The sequence below is a fragment of the Gopherus evgoodei genome, unplaced genomic scaffold (assembly GCF_007399415.2).
Source record: "Gopherus evgoodei ecotype Sinaloan lineage unplaced genomic scaffold, rGopEvg1_v1.p scaffold_104_arrow_ctg1, whole genome shotgun sequence".
Classification (NCBI taxonomy): domain Eukaryota; kingdom Metazoa; phylum Chordata; order Testudines; family Testudinidae; genus Gopherus; species Gopherus evgoodei.
The window spans coordinates 108,745-122,683 of NW_022059767.1; the positions used below are offsets into that span (position 1 = coordinate 108,745).

Genomic DNA, 13,939 nt, shown 5'->3' on the forward strand with positions numbered 1-13,939 from the left:
CAGGCATCATCAGATGATCCATCCCCTGTCATCCACTCCCAGCTTTTTAGTCAGTAAAATAACCAGACGGGCCTTAAAATAAACACAAGCAATAGGTCCGTTGAATAAGAAGCTGCCAGTAAAGTAGAACCCCATGAACCTGCATTGTAAACATTGTAATTACATGGTGATGGCAAAGAAAGGGAAGGATCTTGTTATTTTCCTGAGCTGCCTTATGTGTCCTGCAGAGTAATAAATAAAACCAGTTTCCATCTATCTTCTGTTTCTCCTTCCATAACCATAACCCATTGGTCTTCCCTCTGCAGTGTACATCTACAGAACAAATGTCCAACCAAACCATCGTGACTGAGTTCCTTCTCCTGGGATTCTCTGACATGTGAGAAGAGCAGATTTTACACTTCCTGGTGTTTCTAGTGATATACTTGGCAGCCCTGGTGGGAAATCTTCTCATCATCACCGTCATAGCCCTCAATCAGCACCTTCACACCCCCATGTACTTTTTCCTGGGCAACTTATCCTTCCTAGACCTCTGCTACATCTCAGTCACGGTCCCCAAGTCCATGGCTGACTCTCTAACCAACAACAGACTCATCTCTTTCTCTGGATGTGTCACCCAAGTCTTTTTAGTTATAACTTTTGCAGGAGTAGAACTGGCCTTTCTCACGGTGATGGCGTATGATCGCTACATTGCAATCTGCCACCCTCTGCATTACAAGGTGACTATGAACAGAGGTGCATGTGCCCAGTTGGCAGTGAGTTCATGGATCAGCAGCGTGATCTGCTCTGTACTACACACAGCTAATACCTTTAGGTTACATTTCAGTGGGTCCAATGTTATCGCTCAATTTTTCTGTGATATGCCACAGTTGCTAAAGATCTCTTGCTCTGATACACACGCTAATGTAATAGTCATGATTGCCCTTGGATCAGTTCTAGGTATGGTCTGCTTTGTATTCATAATTGTGTCCTACATTCACATCTTCTCCACGGTGATGAGAATCTCCTCTGAGCAGGGCAGGTATAAAGCCTTCTCCACTTGCATCCCTCACCTGGTTGTTTTTTGTTTATTTATCAGTACAGCATCATTTACTTACATGAGGCCCAGGTCAATGTCCTCAACATCTCTAGACCTGATGGCTGCTGTGTTGTATTGTGTGGTGCCACCACTAATGAATCCAATCATTTACAGTCTAAGAAACAAAGAGATAAAAGGGTCTCTATGGAAAATGATAGGTAGGATATTTTTTCTCAAGAGAAATGAACTCCTCACACTGAAGTTTTAGTGTCCACCTGGAATTAAGTATTCCCATGTTGCACCTTATATAATATCTCTGACAGACTTTGTCTGAGGACCAGCCTATGTTCATGTTAGGATCAGAACCTGACATTTTTGATTTTCTGATTTTGGCTGACATTTTTTAAAATCTAAAAAAAATATGGTCTAAAACATCCTCAGAAGCCAAAGTCTTATTTTGAAACAAGACTCAGGCACTTCTGAAAATTTTACTCTTAGTTGCTCAAATCCCAATGAGTTTTCAATAGAATGTGGGAATCTAATTATCTTTTGGTCCCTTTGAAAATCCCAGGAAGAGCTAATTGCAATTTTTCCATTTTCTAGTTTGAAATATCCACTTAAAATGAACTTTTTTATTTCAAAATGTCATTTCCAATTTAAAAAAAAAGTGTTTTTTTTCATTTCATAGTGCTAATTCCAATATTTTAAAAAAATGAAATATTTTGCATGGTCATTTTAACTTAAAATGTCATTTTAATGTTAAGTCACATAGACAATTCATAATGATTATTTTCATTGCTGTTTTGTAGCCATGTTGTCCCAGGATATTAAAGAGACAAGGCGGGTGAGGGTAATATCTTTTATTAGATCAACTTATATTGGTGGAAGAGACAAGTTTCCGGGCTATGTGAAGAAGAACTGTGCAGCTCGAAAGCTTGTCTCTTCCACCAACAGAAGTTGGTCTAATTTATAATGATAATTTTCATTTTCAGCTGACAAAAAGGAAATAAATTAGAATTTTTGGTTTTGACATTTCCCAATCAGATTTTTAAGAACTTTTCATTCAGTGAAAATTTTTGATGTTTCTATTTTCACCCCATCTAACATGAAAACAAACATCAAAATACCAGAATTTCTCACATAAATTTCTGTTTTACAATGAGCTGTAAACCCCAGGCTTTACACTAACAACATTTTCACTATGACATTACAAGGAACGGGCTGCTGACCTCTCCACACCTCAGGAGAAAGGTCTGAGGAGGGAAAAGGGGCCAGTGGGGACAAAGTGGCTGAGGCCTGCAGCTCCAGCCTCTCCTCACCCCTCACATGGGAGGTAGTTGCTTGTCTACAGATCGCCCCAGTCTATCCATTGAGCATTGAGACTCTTTTGACTAGGGCTGGGCAGAAAATTTCTTTTATTTCTTTGGAAAATTTTGACTTCATGACAAACAACCCCTCCCCACAAATTTCAACTGAATATGTAAGTTTCTATTTGGAGATAGCACTGCCGTGTCTCATGGGAGTTGCAGTTCGTGTGCCTCAAACTCCCGTTATCTATGGGACAGGTTCCATGGCTGGATAATATCTGCACCACAGGATTCCTTCTTCCTAAGCCACTGTGGTGCATCTTGGGAGTCCCACAGCTGCAATGTATCATGGGGGGAGGTAGTCTGGTTAGAGATTCCAGCCCATAAAGAAGAATATGACCACAAGATAAGCAAACTACATCTCCCATGGGACACTGAGATGGCCTTTCCAAGTAGACAGATTCACTTTTCACCTGAAAGTTTCAAATTTTCAGACAAATAGTGTGGCGGGTTGGGGTGTTGGTTTTCCAGAGATAGCAGGCATTTGTTACAAACAGATCCGCGTGGTTGAAAACTGAATTTTCTATCAAAAAACAGATTTGACAAAAAACAATTCAAACAGTTTTACTTGTGACAGCAGCACAGAGAGACAGATGCTAGACCCCAGCTACACCCCAATCTTCTTCCCACTGGAGTCCATTGGCTCTCCATGAGTTCTGGGTACAGCTGGTTGGGAATTGTCCACTGGAACAATTTTCTAATGTAAAATTCCCTTCACAAAATCAAAATTTTCCATGAGAATATTGAGGTGTTTAGTGATCCCTCTGCAAGAGCTCTGCTTCATTCTGTGTACAGTTCCAGCTGGTTGAGCATAACAACAAGAGCTTCTCAATGCTCCTCTTCTCCCCATATTCTCCATGTGGGAGGCTCAGCCCTTACGGGCGCAGTCTGCAATACCTTCAAAAATTTCAAAATGGGAAAATGCAATTGATTTTCCATCAGAAACATTGCAATAACTGCTCCCTGCCAGCCTCCCTGCCTGGAAGGCCCCTGTTGATGTTCACTTTTACCCTGTAGCCAGAATGTGAAATTAACGAGAGCCTTCCAAGTGAGCTGCTGGAGAACTCAGAAATGGCAAAACATTTAATTCTTATCAAAACCAATGTTAGTCAGAACCAAGAATTTCTGTTGCATAGTAATTTCCTAAGTTTCCTCATTATTATTATTACTCTGAATCAGAACAAAAAATAAATAAAGATTTCAGAACATCTTCCAGAGAAAAATTCTGAAATTTCATAGAAAAAATAGAAAAGACAGCCAGCCAGCCTGCCTTGTTTCCTTTAAAAGTTTTAACAGAATCAACATGTTCCTATGGAACTGTTCTATTAGAAAATTTTCAATCCGTTCTAGTTCCAATGTTTGAAAATGAAATATTTCATTTCAAAATGTCAATTCAAGATGAAAACAGTTCAGTTTCAAGTGACATTTCTACTAGGTTCTAGTGCCATCAATACACTTGTTAATTGTCGGACCTTGAACAAGCCTTCCCCTTCCCATGCCTCACTTTCTCCATCTTGAAATGGAGACAATGACACTAGCTGAAATTTGTTGGGAAATGGAATTTCCAATCCATGCAAACTCCAGAAATGGACTTTTATCCCTAATCATAACCAAACACTAAAATTAACTGATTTTTTTCTAAAATATTTCATTTCAGAATCATCAGAATTACCTTTTTGAAACAAAACATTTTTATAAGATTCAAATGTCTCCTGTTCCCTTGATCACTATATTACATTATGTTATACATTATAGTATAATATATGCAATATACATACATTATAATATAACATACAAGACAAATGATAAATTTAAAATGAAACATTTTGACCAAATTGAAACAAATTGTTTTGCTAATTTCCCTTAAAAAAATCAATATGTTCCCAGGAAAAGGGTTTATTTCATTGAACTTGCACTTTCCAGCTGTACACAGTTTCACTGAAAAGTTTTCAAAAAGTTTTAATATTAACCTGCTTTGAAAAGTGCTTTCAGATCTGTGTTTGTATATATGTAAAATCAATGACTCTTTCATTTAGAATTTCGCACCTAACACCAACATGGGGGGACATGAGAAGCTGTTCCTTAGGGCTGCAGTTGCATTTTACAGTTATCTGCCAGTCATGGAAGGAGGTCACTAGAGTAGGGACCTTAGTGAATTCCGTGGGATTTAACGTGAAAAGTTTCAAAAGTGTGTAGGTGATGTAGGAGCCTAGGTCCTATTGAAAGTTGGTGGGACTCTTAAATCATTTAGGACCAGTTTTTAAAATCTATTTAGGTGTCCAGAGCTAAAGTTTTAAAGATATTTAGGTAGCTCGTGGAATTTTGAAAAACATATAGTAGTGTCAAAATGAAGAATTTTGTTTTGTCCCAAGAAAATTTGTTTAAACTTTCAGGCATTTTGACAAATGCCAAAGGATTCATAAAAAGGTGGAGGAGGAGCAGCTGTTCATAGTGGAGTTGCCTCCCTTATAAGATTTAGCTTGGCTCTCAGGGCACATTTCTACAATGTGGGAGACCACTGTGCAAACGTTGTTTCTTCATCAGGCAGAGGGGGGAATTTTATGTGTGTCTCCCACAGTCCAGGTGAGCGTCCTAAGCACAGAGCTAAACTTTCAAGGGATGTGGTGCCTTCTTTAGCCATTTTGTGAATTTAGCCCTCCTTCTCCTTGCTCTTGTCAAAATTCCTGAAATTCAAAACATTTGTGGGGGTGGGGGGAACGGGAGGGTGAAAATAAAACAAAATGTTTTATTTTGTTTCAATTCTTTTTTTTTCCTATTCACCAATTTTTTTTAAAATGTTGTTTCTCGTTCCACCTGAAATGATTTTTATATTATTTTTCAAAATTGCCAATAACTGAAAAATCCATTATTCAACCAAATCTATTTGTTACTTCTGTTGATGTTAGCATTCAGCCTGTTTCTCATGCAAGTACCCTTTAATCATGCACTGTGTTCATTTGATTTCAAAAGAATTATTAGAGTGAATTAAGTATAAAAAGATCAGACGCAATGATATGAAAAATGAGAGCTGGTAGCCCTTGTGATCTTTGGGGCTTTCTAAAACATCTCTAAGGGTTTTACAGACCTGTTTTTGCATTTTAATATTGTGACAGGGTCAGACCAGATGGCTACAGAAGAGTGCAGGAAGGAAGGTATTCGGATCCTGGAAGTGGGCGGGCTCTAAAAGACCTTCCCCAGCCTAAGGGGAGGATCCACAAGGTCTTGGATCTCAATTAATTATGGGGAACAACAGAAGATATAACAGGCACAGGAGTGAGGTCACAGGGCTAAACAAAGGGAATCTGACAAGGACACCCAGGAGAGAACCCCAGACAGCGCCTGTGCTCCTCAAAGTCATCACGGGAGCCAGTGGACACTGCCCAGAGGAACTCTGCCCAGATGCATGAGGCCAGGGAGGAGTGGAAATAGGCCCCACAGTCGCAGAGCACCCCCTTGTCCAGCATCTTCCTCCTGGTGTTGTAGATGGCTACTTTGGCTAGGGCCAGAAGGAGGCTGACAAGGAGGTCTCAGGACTTAGTCGGGCCATGGATAGGGTGTGCAAATATAAACAAGTGTGGGGAGAAATGCAGCCAGAACCTCAGCAGGAGGTCCTGAAGGAGCCAGAATAGGGGCTGCAACCTGGTGCAATCCAGATGCACGTGCGCCAGGGTCTCCTTCACGCCTCAGAAGGGGCAGGTGTCCGAGATGCGAGTGAACTGCGCCAAGAACATGCCTGTGCTCAGGGCTCCATGAAGGAGCCAATAAGAGATATCCCCAGTGGACTTCGGGACTAGAGTGGAGTATAGGCTGGCCCACCATGGTTCCTCAACCTCTAGAGGTGGTAGAAGGTCCCAGCACTTCCTGATGGGGCTGGAGGTGAGGATAAGGGTGTTAAAGATGTGGAGCATGAGCGTGTACAGATGTTTCCTTGGCATGATCTGGAAATGAGCCGGCTGCAATTTGTGCAGCCGGCTCATGGTAAAGTGGTGGAATGGCTGGGTGGGTCCCTGGTGGAGGGGCCGGATGAAAAGTTCCGGAGGGCCTGAAGGGACAATTAATAGTAGTATTTATGTATATCACGGCTGTGATTTCATGCCCTATTCAAGATCACAGCCATATTGTGCTCGCCAGGCTTGTACACACAGGATGAGATGATCCTGACTCAATGGCTTTACAGTCTAAAGACAGAAAGGAAACAAAAAATGAGAAGAGAAACCAAGGCACAGAGAAGTGAGGTAATTTCCCTAGGCCACACAGTAGATACATGGCAGAGTGAAGTCACAAATCTACATCTCCAGTGCCTGATCCACCAGAGCTTGCTGCCTCAGGCTGGGAAGGAAGGAGAACAGAGCAGCTATACTATCTAAAGGCAGGTGCATGGCTGAACTGGGTCCCTGAGGAGAACTTAGCATGTATATTGTACTGGATGATTAATATGCAGTGAGAAAGAAGCAGCTACATTGTATAAAGGGGAAAGAAGTCAGCAGAACTTCTGGGGCTGCAAAGGGGCAGCCATACTGTATAAAGACCTCTAGATTGCTGCAGAAAACAAGGGATACAAAAGGAGCAGCTGCAGGGGTAGATTCTCAGTTCTAGTAAGCTGATGTAGCTCCGTTAATTTCAGTGGGGCTACTACACCCGTTTCCTGCAGCTGGGGATCTGGGCCATTGACTCAAGTGGAGCTATGGCTGATTCCCAGCAGCTGGGTCTGCCCCACTGATCCAATGGAGCTACATCAATTTACACCAGAGGAGAATGTGGCCCACTGACTCCACTGGAGCTAGGTCAATTTAAACCAGATGGTAATCCGGTCTGTTATCTTCAATGGAGCAACCCTATTTTACACCAATGGCGAACTTAGCCCATAATATTTGATTGGGGGGCAAAAGGAAAGGTTGCTAAATGAGCGGTTATATTGGAAAGTGACCACCCGGGCTGAGCATATTGGCCAGTAGATATCAGCAGATGATACCTAATGTGAGAGATTTGAAGCAACCACTAGATTGTGTCAAGACGGAGTCGGACAGCTAGTTCTTTAAGAAAAGGGTGACTATTGGCAAGGGCTGTGCATTATAACCAACCATTATCCCTCAGAAAGGTAAACTATGCTTCATCACGATGGGATTCATTTCCCCCCAGAGACTCATGAGGCTGTTTCACTAAATGCAATTACATTTGGGTAAAAACAACTCAAGTCACACTGGGCATTGCTAAGAGCAGAGCTCTGGAGACACAAAATTGTCCATAATAATAATGGGTTGGGTTTAAAAGTTTGGGACTCATTTATATTTATGAAAATCTTTGAACTGGGCAGGGAATAACAATCTCCCACAATAAAAAAGTTGTGATTCGACTTATTCTTTCCTGAAAACACCATATAATTCAGGTCAATGTGGGACAGCTTTCCTCAGAAAACTTACTGACGTAAATGCTTCCCTGTGGAACCAGATGTGGACAATATAGTGATGCATAATTGCAATCGTTATATAGACTATGCCAGGATGTTTATGTTAATTGATGTGTGTATACACACAAATGTGCATGTGTATCCTTGTGCACAAACCTCTCTTCTCTTCTGCCTGATTTCAGAGGTTCTGAAATTTGCTCCTTTTCACACTTTGTAGAACAAGTTTTCTTCACCTCAAGTGATGGCCAATACTTCCAAAGCCACAATAGTGTTGTCATCTGGCAACAAGGAAGGCTAGGGAAGGAAGCGAAGGGAAATAAGCACCCAAATCACAGTTGGATGAGGGTGCCTAACTCCCTTAATCTCTTTGAAAATCTCAGCCAGACTGCATATTTGGTCAAGGATTAGTTCCAACATTAGAGCCTCAGCTATGCAGTGTAATGATATTTCAGACTGAGAAGAGAGTCTCAGTTCAAACAATGTCTTCACAGCTGCTTTACCCTGCCTCCAACCTTGAATACTTGGTTGTGCACAAAGTATTTTCTGAGTGGTCTGCATTTTGGGAGGGGCTCTCTGCAGATAAAGACGGGGGAACTATGAGAGAGGAGCATTTCATTTTGAAAACATGCCAAAAATCTTCAAACACAGTTGGACCATAAGGGCCCCAATGATAAAAGTCCCTTCTCAAACTTCCTACCTCCAGCTTCACAAGAATTTTTTCAGGTCCAGTGTTGTGAAATCCTGAGTGATGCTGGGAAAGTGGAAAGGCCCAGGCAAAGAGATTGTTAATAAATCCAGTTAAGATTGTAGGCAATCTTCATAATTCTGTTGAGATCTGGTCTAAGATATTCAAAGTGGCCTAAAGAAATTAGGCACTGATCTGCCAATAGGAGTTGGGTGCCAAACATCCATAGGTTGTGAAAATGACAGTTTAGATCATGCCTAAATTCTGCAGCACAATTTTTCTGAAGGTCCCCTTCACCTTTTTGTTCCTCAGACTGCAGATGATAGGGTTGAAAGTTTCTGGTAGGTCCCCTTTAACCTGTGTTCATATTATTAAGGATTCAGCTCCTTCCCAGAGGTACACTTGCTTGGCTCAGATGGTGGAGTCCCAAATGCCCTAGCGAAAGTCCCTATGTCCATTGCAATCACTTGGGCTCCTCTGATTTATTAGAAGACATGCTGGCTAGACCATGTGGATTGTGAGTTCTATGTTTAATTCCTGGATCTGCAAGCTGCTGAGCCTCGTGCCCTCATCTGACTCAGAGAAGAATCTCACACTCCTTCCACTCTCAGACCAGGATCTAGTTACTCTAACCCGCATATATCTCACATACCAACCACTTATCACCCTGCAGCTCCAGCTGGACTTCAGGCACCAGTGACCAGGACATTGACCAACACCCACCTTAAAACAAAATGTATTTTTTTAGCAATTGGAACAAACATTTAAAAATAGATTTCAAAGCAACAAACAACCTACACACATCTAATCAAACGACTTGAGCTGGTTGCCTGCAGGTGTCAGGTAGGACTTTTTGTTTTCTTTCAGTTTTAAACATGCACAAACCAAAGATATTAATCTGAAAACCAAATAGTTTTGGATAAAAACCAAACTTTTTTACTGAAAACAAAAATAATAAATTGATATCTGGGATTTTTAATTTTCAGTCAAAAAATATTTTTGTGTATGTTTACAACAGACCTGCTGGCTCATTTACACATTTCACTGGAGGATCTCAAACCAGGAGGCAGACCTGACTAATTGATTTCTGCTGGGAACCAGATTATGAGAATCCGCACCTCTGTTGCAAAGGACTGGAAGGAGGACTCAGCAATGGACATATTTTATTTTGTTTTATCTTTTGAACAGGGTTGAGATGAGCCAGAGTTTTTCATTAGACTGTGTATCTTGGGTTAGGAGAATACGACCTGTTGGGGAACTAGAACTCTTAGGGCTTGACTACACTTGCAAGTTACAGTGCATTAAAGCAACCCTGGGCACTCTAACTCACTATGTGTCCACACTGGCAAGGCACATAGAGCGCCTGGGCTCTGCAGCTGGAGCGCTCCTGGTAATCCATCTCCACAAGAAGCAAACACATTCATGACTTGCATCTCCACAGAGATTGTGCCAACCAGCAATGGGGACATTATCTGCCCATCCAGCTAGTGGTGGGTTTTGTACTGATGGAGCAGATCCAGGACCCCAGATCCAGAACTCCTCTCTAGAATGTTGAGGAATTTGGGATCTCAGCATGGATTAGAGTCTTGGTTGGGGCCCATCTGTGCTTTTCTGTCATATGAACACATTCCTGCTAAGGGGAATGTTTCGTCTCTCAGCCCGAGTAAACCTAGATGCTATATGCCAGCTATACCCTAATCTTCTTCCCACTGGAGTCCATCGGCTCTCCGTGAGTTCTGGGTACAGCTGGTTGGGAATTCTCCACTGGAACGATTTTCTAATTTAAAATTCCCTTCACAAAATCAAACTTTTCCATGAGAATATTGAGGTGTTCCTCTGTGCTGAAGTAGCCTGCAAGAGCTCTGCTTCATTCTGTGTCCAGTTCCAGCTGTCTGAGCATAACAACAAGAGCTTCTCAATGTGCCCCTTCTTCCCAAATTCTCCATGTGGGAAGCTCAGCCCTTAGAGGCCCAGTCCCCAATACCCTCAAAAAAGTTCAAAATGGAAAATACAATTGATTTTCCATCAGGAAAATTGCAATGACAGTTCCCTCCCTGCCTGCCTGGAAGGTGCTTGCTGATGTTCACGTTTACCCTGTAGCCAAAAAGTGAAATTAGCAAGAACCTTCCAGGTGGGCTGCTGGAGGCTGAGCTCCCTGGTTCTCTGCCTCTGCCCAGCCAGGCAGCTGGGCAGTGTATGCTTGTGCCATTCAATGGCCACGTGGCCGTTTGTTTGGGAGTGAGGAGAGCCAGTGGGGCCATATAAAGAACAGGCTACAGTGCAGTAGATGCAACTGATCTGCTGCAGATGTTCCAGTCCCTGTGGTGGGCGGATGTGAGCGGTCACGTGAATCAGCACTAGGCAAGAGGAGATGAGCAGCATAGGGAAAACGAGGAGCCCTGATCCTATAGTAACAGGAGGCTTCAGCCCCATAGCTACTCCTGCACAGCAGCACGAGTGAGATAGAAGTCTCTAGAGCATGGTCCAAGCCAGGATCAGGTTTAAGCCCCTGTCTCCTCAGACACGTCCGTTCCCTGCCTTTCGCCCTCTGTTATGTTGCACACGTATGAGTGAAGCAGCTGTGGGACTGGTGCTTGCTGTATGGTAGATACACCAGAGATCGTGAATGTGGAGTACAGGCCACATGCACAGGGGAGATCTACAGAAAATGAAGGGTGCCCTCGCTCAATATGTAGGGAAAATGTGTGTCTTCTCTGCATTCCTGAGGTTAGCACCGAGGGATCCTGCGTCCAACCACTGAAATCAGCTGACTCGGCCTTGCTGCTTCTTCATCTTTTCTCTTCCTTTAGTTTGCCAACACTGCAGAAAGGCACAGGTAGGGAAGCCTGGATCTGAGCTGGGCAGGGCTCCTGGGGTGAGTCCTGGAAGCCCCTTGAAAATGGATGTGGTCACATCTTCTTCTTCCTGGAAGTGAAATGCAAAGTCTGCTGCACACAGCTCAGCTGCAGAGACCAGTGTGTCAGAGTTAGGGTGACCAGTCAACAAGTGTGAAAAATCGGGACAGGGTGTGGGTAATAGGAGCCTATATAAGAAAAAGACCTGAAAATTGGGACTGTCCCTATAAAATTGGGACATCTGGTCACCCTAGTCAGAGTAGTCCCTTGTCTCGTGGTTAATCCCCCCAACTAAGTGTTTCCCACATCCCAGAGAGTGCCCTAACCACTGACTGTAGGCGAAAAGAGAGGTTTCCCCTGGCCTGATTACTTCTGGCAGGAAATGGCTTATGGTGCCCAAGCCAGCTGAGTCCAGGAGAGGGGCTCCCAGCTGTGGGTCTCCAACACAGATAAGGGTGTCCCTGCAGCCTGGACTTAGGTGCTGAGCTGCCTGATGACATGGATGCTGGCACTACATCCTTTCTCAGTCAATGTTATCAATGCTGATCCTTCCCTCTGCCCCATTCATCAGTTGTGAGTTCTAAAGTATCTGACACACCAGGTCCCAGAATCCCAGCTGCAGGCCACAAGCTGAAATTGCCCTAGAGCCATGGGCTCTGGGAGCTCATCCCATGAATCCCAGGCTCCCAGCTTCAAGGTAGGGAGCTTGGAAACCCTGACACCCCTGCCTCGAGCCAGGGCTCTCAGGGATCCCAGGCTCCCTGCTGCAGAGCCGGGAGCTGAGCCCCGGTTAGAGACAGAGCTCACAGGGCTTTCAGTCTCCTGGCTCAATGTGTAGCGGCAGTCAAAACAGCTAGCAGAATTTTAGGAACCGTTTTGACAGAGAGAGATAAAAAAAACAGCAAATACCAGAATGTCACTGTATGAATCCATGGTATGCCCACACCTCCAATGCTGTGTGCAATTCTGTTCACCCTCCTCAAAAAAGATATATTAGAATTGGAAAAGGTACAAAGAAGAGCAACAGAAATGATTAGGGATATGCAACAGCTTCCATATGAGGAGGGATTAAAAAGACTGGGACTGTTCAGCTTAGAAAAGAGGTGATTAAAGGGGGATATGATGTAAGAGATGTCTATAAAATTATTGCCGGTATGGAGAAACTGAATAGAGAAGTATTATTTACCCCTGCACATAACACAAAAACCAGGGGTCACCCAATTAAATTAATATACTGCAGATTTATAACAAGCAAAACGAAGTACTTCTTCACACAACACACAGTCAACATGTGGAACTCATTGCCAGGGGATGTTGTGGAGGCCAAAAGTACAAATGGGTTAAAAAAAGAACTAGATAAGTTCCTGGAGGATACGTCCATCAATGGGTATAGCCATGATGGTCAAAGAAGTGACCCCATGCTCTGGGTCTCCATAAACCTCCAACTGCCAGTAGCTGGGATTGGACCACAGGGGGTAGATCACTTGAAAATGCCCTGTTGTGTTAATTCACTCTGATGCATCCGACAGTGGTCACTGTTGGAAGACAGAACACTGCAGTAGATGGACTGTTGGTCTGCCCCAGTATAGCCTTTCTTATGTTCTCATGTGTGTTTGCTCATATGCTCAGGGTCTAACTGTTCGCTGGATTTGGGTTTGGGAAGAAATTTTCTCTCAGGTAGGACTGGCAGGGATGTTGGGTGTTTTTCACCTTCCTCTGTAGTGTGGCAATTCTCTGCTATTGCAGAAATCTGGGGTATTGGTGGCACCTTGGTCGCTCCTGTTCTCTGCCTGTGGTTTAGTCTCCCAAAGACTGAAATAGTGAGTTTAACTAAGTCATTTGACTCAATGCAGGGGTATGTGGGTGAAGATTAGTGGGCTACAACATACAGGCGGTCAAAGTGGGTTATCTAATGGTCCATTCTGGACTTAAACCCTATGAAGCTGTGAACATTGGATCATTGCTTTCAGAGATGACTTAGGGTCACCTGGGGCCCTGGGCCGGAGCAAGTGGAGGGGCCCCAGCACCGGAACCATGGCCCCTTTCCATCCGTTCCACCCATGGCCCCACCCTGTTCCGCCTCTTTCCCCATGGCTCCGACTCCTACTCGCTCCTTTCCAGGAGCACCCCCCCACCCCGCTGCAGCCATAAGATTGGAGAAGCTCTGTGCCAGTGCCACAACGGGGAGCAAGAGTTCCTCAGGGCCACAGCAGGGAGGGGATTTTTCCAGGGGCTCCTAATTGGCCCGTAATCTTCCACTGATTGCTTTCACAATATATTTAAATTGTATCCAAACCACTGTTATATGGTATATATATATAACCTTGTATATATATATGGTTAAAGTTGGAATATGCCCAATTTGTGGTTGCCTACACAGCCCCCCATGCAGCGGCACAGGAGGCGGCGAACAGAGCGGCTAACAGGGGAGTTTCAGTGGGAGTTTCCAGGGGGAGGTTGCAGGGGAGACCGAGGCAAAGAAACCAGGAAGGCAGACTAGGGAAGAGGCAGGGGTCTGCCAGCAGCCCAGCGCTTGTTGGTGGCCTGCGGTGCGGTGTGAGGCGTGGATTGCCAGGCACAGAGTTGGAACGATATGATGGAGGCGGAGGT

The 13,939-nt window shown here is 43.8% G+C and overlaps 1 pseudogene; it reads left to right on the forward strand.

Annotated features, from left to right (window-relative positions):
- Positions 1–323: 323 nt before the first annotated feature.
- LOC115639695 lies at positions 324–1,283 on the forward strand (annotated as a pseudogene).
- The last annotated feature ends 12,656 nt before the right edge of the window (positions 1,284–13,939 follow it).